Source organism: Gopherus evgoodei, chromosome 4, assembly GCF_007399415.2.
Source record: "Gopherus evgoodei ecotype Sinaloan lineage chromosome 4, rGopEvg1_v1.p, whole genome shotgun sequence".
NCBI lineage: Eukaryota > Metazoa > Chordata > Testudines > Testudinidae > Gopherus > Gopherus evgoodei.
In genome coordinates, this window is record NC_044325.1 from 63,424,264 (window position 1) to 63,434,022 (window position 9,759).

Sequence of the window (9,759 nt, forward strand, 5' to 3'; positions counted from 1 at the left end):
CAGAATACAAAGTGTATACTGCTCACTATATATTTATTTTTATTACAGATATTTGCACTGTAAAAAACAAAATAAATAGTATTTTTCAATTCACCTAATACATGTACTTTATCATGAAAGTTGAACTTACAAATGTAAAATTATGTAAAAAAACCCCCCGCATTTAAAAAATAACAATGTAAAACTTTAGAGCCTACAAGTCCACCCAGTCCTATTTCTTGTTCAGCCAATCACTCAGACAAACACGTTTGTTTACATTTGCAGGAGATGATGCTGCCCACTTCTTGTTCACAATGTCACCTGAAAGCGAGGACAGGCGTTCGCGTGGCACTTTTGTAGCTGGAATTGCAATATATGAATCTTTAGCGCATCTAGCATGTAAATATGTCCTTTCATGCTTCAACCACCATTCCAGAGGACGTGCGTCCATGCTGGTGATTGGTTCTCCTCAATAACAATCCAAAGCAGTGTGGACTGGCATATGTTAATTTTCATCATGAGAGTCAGATGCCACCAGCGGAAGATTGATTTTCTTTTTTGCAGGTTTGGGTTCTGTAGTTTCCGTAGGTTCTGTAGTATTGCTATTTTAAGACTTCAGAAAGCATGCTCCACACCTCATCCTTCTCAGATTTTGGAAGGCACTTCAGATTCTTAAACCTTGGGTCGAGTGCTGTAGTTATCTTTAGAAAACTCACATTGGTACCTTCTTTGCGTGTGGTCAAATCGGCAGCGAAAGTGTTCTTAAAATGAACATGTGCTGAGTCATCATCCAAGACTTCTACAACTTGAAATATACGGCAGAATGCTAGTAAAACAGAGCTGGAGACATACAATTCTCCCCCAAGGAGCCACAAATTTAATGAACACACTTTTTTTAACGAGCATCATCAGCATGTCCTCTGGAATGGTGGCTGAAGCATGAAGAGCCATATGAATGTTTAGCATATCTGGCACCTTGCAATGCCGTCTACAAAAGTCCCATGCAAATACCTGTTCTCACTTTCTGGTGACATAAATAAGAAGTGGGCAGCATTATCTCCCATAAATGTAAACAAATTTGTTTGTCTTAGCGATTGGCTGAATAAGAAGTAGGACTGAGTGGACTTGTAGACTCTAAAGTTTTGTTTTTGAGTGCAGTTATGTAACCAAACAAAATTTACATTTGTAAGTTGCACTTTCATGATAGAGATTTCGCTACAGTACTTGTATGAAATGAATTGAAAAATACTATTCCTTTTGTTTATCATTTTTACAGTGCAAATATTTATAATAAAAAATATAAAGTGAGCACTGTACACTTTGTATTCTGTGTTCTAATTGAAATCAATATAGTTGAAAATGTAGAAAAACATACAAAAATATTTAAGAAATTTCAGTTGGTATTCTATTATGTAACAGTGTGATTAAAACTCCAAATAATCGCAATGAATGTTTTAAATTGCAATTAATTTTTGAGTTAATTGCGTGAGTTAACTGCGATTAATCGACTGCCCTAATATAAACAGTAAATTTAAATCTTGACTTGACTGTGGTGTTCTGTCTAGATAGTTTTTATAGATATCCGTGATAAAACATAATTGTACTTATTGTACTTTCACTTATTAATCTGATTTAATTTAAAACCTGTTTTTTACTGTAAATATTAAGTGATGTACAGGCATCTAAAATCACCAATTACAAAACAATCATTCATGTAAAATAGTGTATATTTCAGGAGGGGTTCAAATTTGACTAATGGCTTGTTTACACAGGGAATTATTCCAGAATAGCTATTCCTGATTAACTCTCTGTTAGAAGTTTTTATTCCAGAATAAATCCAAAATAGCTATTTCACTTTAAATTCACACTTTCCCTTAATCTGAATTAATTTCCCAGTGTAGACAAGCCCGAAATGCACAGTGTCATGAGACGGAAATCTTTCTGAGGAAACATAGGGTATCTGTTTCTCTCCGATTACTGATTTGGGACTGATTTCTGTGTAGCGGGAAGTGCAGAAGCCACTAAACACTCATGGTGTCCATTCTTCATGTTCGGTCTTTACATCTTGCTTGAGTAAATCAAATCTGATGCTGGATTAAATTCTCCAAATAGCTGCAGAAGGATTAACTGGGATGAGGATGAAGGTCACTTTGCCCTGTATTATAAACATTGCATTTCTTGTACCCTCAACTTTAATTTTCATAGGAAACATCTAAAACTCTGTCCATAGGATAGATGCACTGGTTGAAAGAAGGTGTGTGCTGCTGCTCCCCATTCAAGTCTCTGCCCTCAATCATGTACACCAGGGAGTGCCCCAACCTAGTATGCCAAGTGATTAACCTACTCATTGAAGCTAATGAGAGAATGAAAAGAAAATTCTTGAGTTGGGATTAGATTTACATCTATCCCCAGAGCAGAAGATCTAGTAAAAATAGGACCTAGAATAAAGCCTGATTTTGCCTGTGCTTCTGTCTTGTTGGGCCCAGTGTCTCTAGCACTTGAGAAACCAGGTTCTTTTTAAAGAGTCCCATGTGCTATTGTACTTGTAAAATAACTAAAAAAAAAAAAATATTAAATTTTAACTTTGTGAAATACACACTAACTTTTTTCACATCACCTGCAAATATGGAAGCTACTAATATTTAGCTTCAATGTAAATTCCATTGTTTTTTAGGAACTCTGAGGAAAAAGCCTCTTCTCAGGTTCCTGAATTGGAAATGGGGTCTCTAAATATGCTTCTCAGGGTTATGCTTTCAAAGTTATTTCCGTTTAACTCAGAATGACCTGTTTGGTATCAAGGACTTCATTACATCTAATGGCTTAGACTTTTGCACTTACAGTACACAGTTCATTTAATTTTATTCAGATAAACTGATAATCCTGTGTAGCACCCTGTCAGCCAGGCTCCCAAAGCTGTGGACATTTTTTATGATTCCTCCAGTCCAGCTGATGCAGTGCAGTCGCTGGTCTGGATAGATATTCGTAGTTAGTTCTCATTATACTTGTACCTTATTTTTCTAATCAAACCTATAAAGGCCCCTTTATCATCAGAACTATTCTATATGTTAATGTGAAAAACGTGGCTGCTGTAGTCTGCTTTTCAGGCTGGTGTGGCTCTAAGCCATATGAAGCTCCTGTCTGGGGCTCCAGCATATGTGAGCAGTAAACTGCTCCTAACCTTTCCAGCCCAGTGAAAGTTGGCATGAGTGGTTCCAGGAGTTGGATTACAACTGCCAATAATTTCCTGCTCTTTCAGCTCAGTGCTGTGAGATCAGCAAAGTTCAGTAATGAATCCAAGGCTGCAACACCTCTGTAAACCCTTTGGCTTCCTCTTGTGCTGGGGATTTCTCCACAATGAGAGAAAATCAGGCTTTATGATATAACTAGATCCCTTTTTCCTGTCTCCCTCCTGCACAGTCCATAGTTCTCAAACTAAAGCTGTCCTCAGAATTTGTAACCCAGTTTTGGCAGAGGACTTTTTATATAAAGAGATCATTCTACGGGCTTTATTTAAATTTAGTTGGGAGTGGGGAGACGGAATAGGTACTGACAGTGATGAGAAAGCCATGGTGGCATGATCAAAAATGTACAGTGGAAATGTTTTTTTGATTCTACATACTATAATCTGTGTGTGTGTTGTTTAAGGTCAATCATTTGGAAAGTATTGCTCTTTTCAATACTTGCTTTTTACGAAGTTAGACATTTACCATTGGGACGGGTTAGATCACATAAACCCTCTTGGGAGCTGCCACCTGATGTGCCAAGACTACTTCTATCCCTGTTTTCCCTGCCAGCTCGGGACCCCAGCACCCTGTCTTGCTGAGCCAGACACACCTGTCTGCTCCAACAGAGACCCAAGGTCTGAATTACTTGCCCCAAAGCTGCAGGTTTACCTGAAAGCAGCTAACAGAAGTGTTCCTGTCTTTAACACTCAGATGCCCAACTCCCAATGGGGTCTAAACTCAAATCTGTTTTACCCTGCATAAAGCTTATACAGGGTAAACTAATAAATTGTTCGCCCTCTATAACCCTGATAGAGAGAGATGCACAGTTGTTTGTTCCCCCAGGTATTAATACATACTCTGAGTTAATAAGTAAAAAGTAATTTTATTAGAAACAGAAAGTAGGATCTAAGTGGTTCCAAGTAATAACACAGAACAAAGTAAGTCACCAAGGAAAATAAAATAAAATAAAATGCGCAAACCTAGGTATAATCAAACTGAATACAGATAAGATCTTCATCAGTTCCAGAATGCTCCCTTTTACAGACTAATCTCCTTTTAGTCTGGGTCCAGCAATCACTCACACCCCTTGCACACTGTCCTTTGTTCCAGTTTCTTTCGAGTATCCTGGGAGGTGGAGAGGCTATCTCTTTAGCCAGCTGAAGACAAAATGGAGGGGTCTCCCAGGGGTTTAAATAGACTTGTGGGTGGAGACCCCCTCCTCACTACTATGCAAAGTCCAGCCCCAAGATGGAGTTTAGGAGTTACCTGGGCAAGTCACATATCCATATACGACTCACAGTTTTTACAGGTAGCATCCGTTGTTTACATGCTACCTTGAATGTCCTCAAGTAGACTTATGTGGATTGGAGCATTTCAAGATCCATTGTCCTTTAAGTGTTTCTTGATTAGGTACTTAATTTCAACATTCCTTTCTTCAGGAACTGACCAAATGCTCTACTAAGGTTATTTAGAAATCAAGCCAGTACAAGCCAACATTCATAACTTCGAATACAAAAATGATACATGCATACAAATAGTATTAATACATTCAGTAGATCATAACCTTTGAGATATGTTACATGGCATATGTAGCATAAAACATTCTAAGCATATTTCCATAAAGCCTTATGGGAGGTACTGTCACAACCATCATATGGTAGCTGCTGCCATATATAAAGTAGTCAATTTGTTAAGCAAAAAAATTAGACCATTGAAAAATAATTAGTACTTTCATAGTGCCACATAGCTACATGTGGCACTTTACAAATAAGTTAAAGGTCTCTGCCTTGAGATACTTATGAACTACATTGGAAGGATGTAATGCAAATAAAAGGTAAGAAAGTGGTATCAAGTGTGTGGGGGGAGAGAACATTGTTCTCTACCTAAGATTCACCATGTTCCCCCCAACTTGATACCACTGTTGATTTATGAGGGGGTTGCTCATTAAATGTTATGACTTAAAACCTGAATGTGAGTGCTGTGTATAGTACTACTTAATATACTTAATCCTAAAATGCTCTCTCCAGTATTTTACTACTGAATATGATACACACTGTCCGCCTTTAAAATTGTCTCTATCCTCTCTATGGATGGCTGTTACCATAGCACATGTCCACATGCCTGGTAGTTTGCCAGTACTAAAAGACAGATTAAACAAACATCTTAATGGAAAGCATGAATACTTAGAAGTATCTGCAAACAATGCTATCCTGCTTAGGCAATGCTTTGTCTATGTTGTTAGGACAATTTCCTGTCAGTGTCTATAGTGATACCATGCCATTACATTTTATCCTAATTATCTTTCTTTTCCTTGTTGATCAGTAGCAGATGAATGCTAGGATGCCATAAAAATCTTGGTCATTCTAAGGCATGCTCCAATGAAATGTAGATATTAGAATAATAGATTATTAGGGTTGGAAGAGACCTCAGGAGGTCATCTAGTCCAATCCCCTCCTCAAAGCAGGACCACACCAACTAAATCATCCCAGCTAAGGCTTTGTCAAGCCAGGCCTTAAAAGCCTCTTAAGGATGGAGTTTCCACCACCTCCCTAGGTAACCCATTCCAGTGCTTCATCACCCTCCTTGTGAAACAGTTTTTCCTAATATCCAACCTAGACCTCCCCCACTGCAACTTGAGACCATTGCTGCTTCTGTCATCTGCCACCACTGAGAACAGCCTAGCTCTATTTTCTTTGGAACCCCCTACAGGTAATTAAAGGCTGCTATCAAATCCCCCCTCACTCTTCTCTTCTCCAGAGTAAATAACCCCCGTTCTTTTTCGAGTGCTTGCTCATATCCATTCCAATTAGGTGTGTGTGCACAATCATCAGAGAATTTTTGCCCTAGAGCAGCGCCTTCATGGTGCTGGATATATGCCCCAGCCGACCCCGTGCCCCCTCAGTTCCTTCTTACCACCTGTGACGGTTGTTGGAACTGTGGAGCGCGGCTTTGTTCTCCATTCTCCCTAGCGTTTCTCTCTTCTGTAGTGGTTAATTGTTATAGTTTAGTTGTATATGTAGTTAGAGTCGTGCATTGAACCTCATGGCCAAGGCTCCGGGCTTTAAGCCTTGTTCAGCCTGTGCTAAGCCTATGCCAATGAGCGACCCCCATGACTCCTGCCTGAAGTGTCTGGAGGAGTCCTACCAGGCAGACAAGTGCAAAATTTGCAAGGGGTTCCAGCCCCAAACCAAGAAGGAGTGGGACTTTAGATTGAAGCAGCTCCTAATGGAGATGGCGCTTAGCCCAGATCCCCCAGTGCCGAGACCTGGCACTGAGCGCCTTGGTGCGCCATGCCCCAGCAGTAGATACTGCACCACGGGTGACTCTGACAGAGACCCACGGTACCGAAGTTCCCCGGCACTACAACCGGTATGGCACCGATCTCATTCGCCTGGCCAAAAGCGGCTTCGCAGGCCAGAGATAGCTGCTCCACACTCCTGCTTTGGCTGGACCTGATCTCACAAAACCATGGCAGCCTCTGTCACACCGGCCTGCAATTCCTCCACCTCATGCTGCATGGTTAACTCATTTGGAACTCCTTTGCTCCCATTTGGTGCAGCAGGTACTGCTAAGTAGCAGAAAACCCTCCACTCGAGCCACGTACCTGGCCAAATGGAATAGTTTCTCCTGCTGGTGTGCTCAGCATGGCACGTCACCCCTGCATGTGTCTGTGCCTCTCATCTTGGACTATCTCCTATCCCTAAAACAGCATGGTCTGGTGATATCATCTGTTAAGGTGCACCTGGCAGCCATTTCGGCTTTCCATCCAGAAGAACATGGATGCTTGGTTTTCTCCAACCCTATAGTCAGTAGGTTTCTTAAGGGACTGGACCGTCTCTACCCGCAGGTGCGACAGTCAGCCCTTGTGTGGGGCCTTAACTCGGTCCTCTCCAAACTTATAGGGCCTCATTTGAGCCGATGGCCATCTGCTCCCTTCTGTATCTCTCTTGGAAGACCGCCTTCCTTGTGGCTATCACTTTGGTGAGGCACTTATCCGACATCAGAGCCCTCACTTCAGAAGCACTGTACATGGTCCTTCATAAAGACAAGGTGCAGCTACGCCCTCACCCTGCCTTCCTTCCCAATATGGTATCAACTTTCCACAACAACCATGATGTTTTCCTCCCAGTCTTTTATCCGAAGCCACATGCTACTCGGTGGGAGCAATAGTTGCACTCCCTCAATGTTCATAGGGCCCTTGCCTTCTGTATTGAGCATATGAAGCAGTTCAGAAGGACGACCCAGTTCTTTGTTGCTGTGGCTGACCAGATGAAAGGCCTCCTGGTCTTCTCTGTCATAAACAGATAGCTAAGGGTTAATGTCTCTTTCACCTGAAGCACCTGACCAGAGGACCAATCAGGAAACAGGATTTTTTCAACTCTGGGTGGAGGGTTTTTTGTGTGTGAGTCTTTTGTTCTGGGTCTTCTGCCTGAATTTCTCTCAGCTATGAGGAGGATTTTTCTATTTCCTGCTTTCTAATCTTCTGTTTCCCAGTTATAAGTACCAAAGATCAGATAGGGGATTTTTATGTTCTTTTGTATTTACATGTCTATATTTGCTGGAGTGCTTTGAATTGTATTATTTTGAATAAGGCTGTTATTCAATATTTCTTTTAAGCAATTGACCCTGTATTTGTCACCTTAATACAGAGAGACCATTTGTATGTATTTTTCTTTCTTTTTTATATAAAGCTTTATTTTAAGACCTGTTGGAGTTTTTCTTTAGTGAGGAACTTCAGGGAAATTGAGTCTGTACTCACCAGGGAATTGGTGGGAGGAAGAAGTCAGAGGGAAATCTGTGGGTGTTAGATTTACTAGCCTGACTTTGCATTCCCTCTGGGTGAAGAGGGAAGTGCTTTTTGTTCCAGGACTGGAATTAGAGAGGGTGGACTCCCTCTGCTTAGATTCACGGAGGTTGCTCTGTGTATCTCTCCAGGAGCACCTGGGGGGGGGGGGGGAAAGGATTATTTCCCTTTGTTGTGAGACTCAAGGGATTTGGGTCTTGGGGTCCCCAGGGAAGGTTTTGTGGGGACCAGAGTGCCCCAAAACACTCTTAATTTTTTGGGTGGTGGCAGCAGTACCAGGTCCAAGCTGGTAACTAAGCTTAGAGGTTTTCATGCTAACCCCCATATTTTGGACGCTAAGGTCCAAATCTGGGACTAGGTTATTGACAGGCCTCCTGGTCTCCTCACAGCGCATCTCCTCTTGGATCATGTCCTGTATCCATGCTTGCTACGACCTGGCCGGTATCCCCGCCAAACCCCTTATCACCCATTCTACAAGGGCTCAAGCCTCATTGGCTGCTTTTCTGGCACAAATTCCAATACAGGAGATTTGTAGAGCTGCCACTTGGTCTTCAGTGCATACTTTTGCCTCTCACTATGCAATAGCCCATCAATCCAGAGACGATGCTGCATTTGGTTCAGTGGTGCTGCACTCAGCGATATCTCACTCCGATCCCACTGCCTAGGTAAGGCTTGGGAGGCACCTAATTGGAATTGATATGCAAGCACTTGAAGAAGAAAAGACGGTTACTCACCTTTGTAACTGTTGTTCTTCGAGATGTGTTGTTCATATCCATTCCAAACCCGCCCTCCTTCCCCTCTGTGGGAGTAGATGGCAAGAAGGAACTGAGGGGGCGCTGGGTCGGCTGGAGCATATATCTAGTGCCATGAAGGCACCACTCCAAGGGCTCCACAGCCAACCCACTGGGTGTTGCTAGGGCAAAAATTCTCCAACGATCATGCACGCAGTGCGTGCACACCTAATTGGAATTGATATGAGCAACATGTCTTGAAGAACTACAGTTAAAAAGGTAACTGTCTTTTCCCTCAGCCTCTCCTCGTAACTTATGTGCCCCAGCCCCCTAATCATTTTCGTTGCTGTTCATTGGACTCTCTCCAATTTGTCCACATCCCTTCTCTAGTGGGGGGACCAAAACTGGACACAATACTCCAGGTGTGGCCTCACCAGTGCCAAACAGAGGGGGAAAATCACTTCGCTCGATCTGCTGGCAATGCTCCTACTAATGCAGCCCAATATGCCATTGGCCTTCTTGGCAATGAGGGCACACTGCTGACTCATATCCAGCTTCTCATCCACTGTAATCCCCAGGTCCTTTTCTGCAGAACTGCTGTTTAGCCAGTCGGACCCCAGCCTGTAATGGTGCATGGGATTCTTCCTTCCTAAGTGCAGGACTCTGCATTTGTCGTTGTTGAACCTCATCAGATTTATTTTGGCCCAGTCCTCCAATTTGTCTAGGTCACTTTGGACCTTATCCCTACCCTCCAGCATATCTACCTCTCCCCCTAGTTAGTGTCATGTGCGAATTTGATGAGGGTGCAGTTAACCCCATCATCCAGATCATTACTAAAGATGTTGAACAAAACCAACGCCAGGACCAACCACTGGAGCACTCTGCTTGATACCGGCTGCCAGCTAGACATCGACCCATTGATCACTATCCATTGAACCCAAAAATCTAACCAGCTTTCTATCCACTTTATAGTCCATTCATCCAATCCATACTTTTTTAACTTGCTGGCTAGAATACTGTG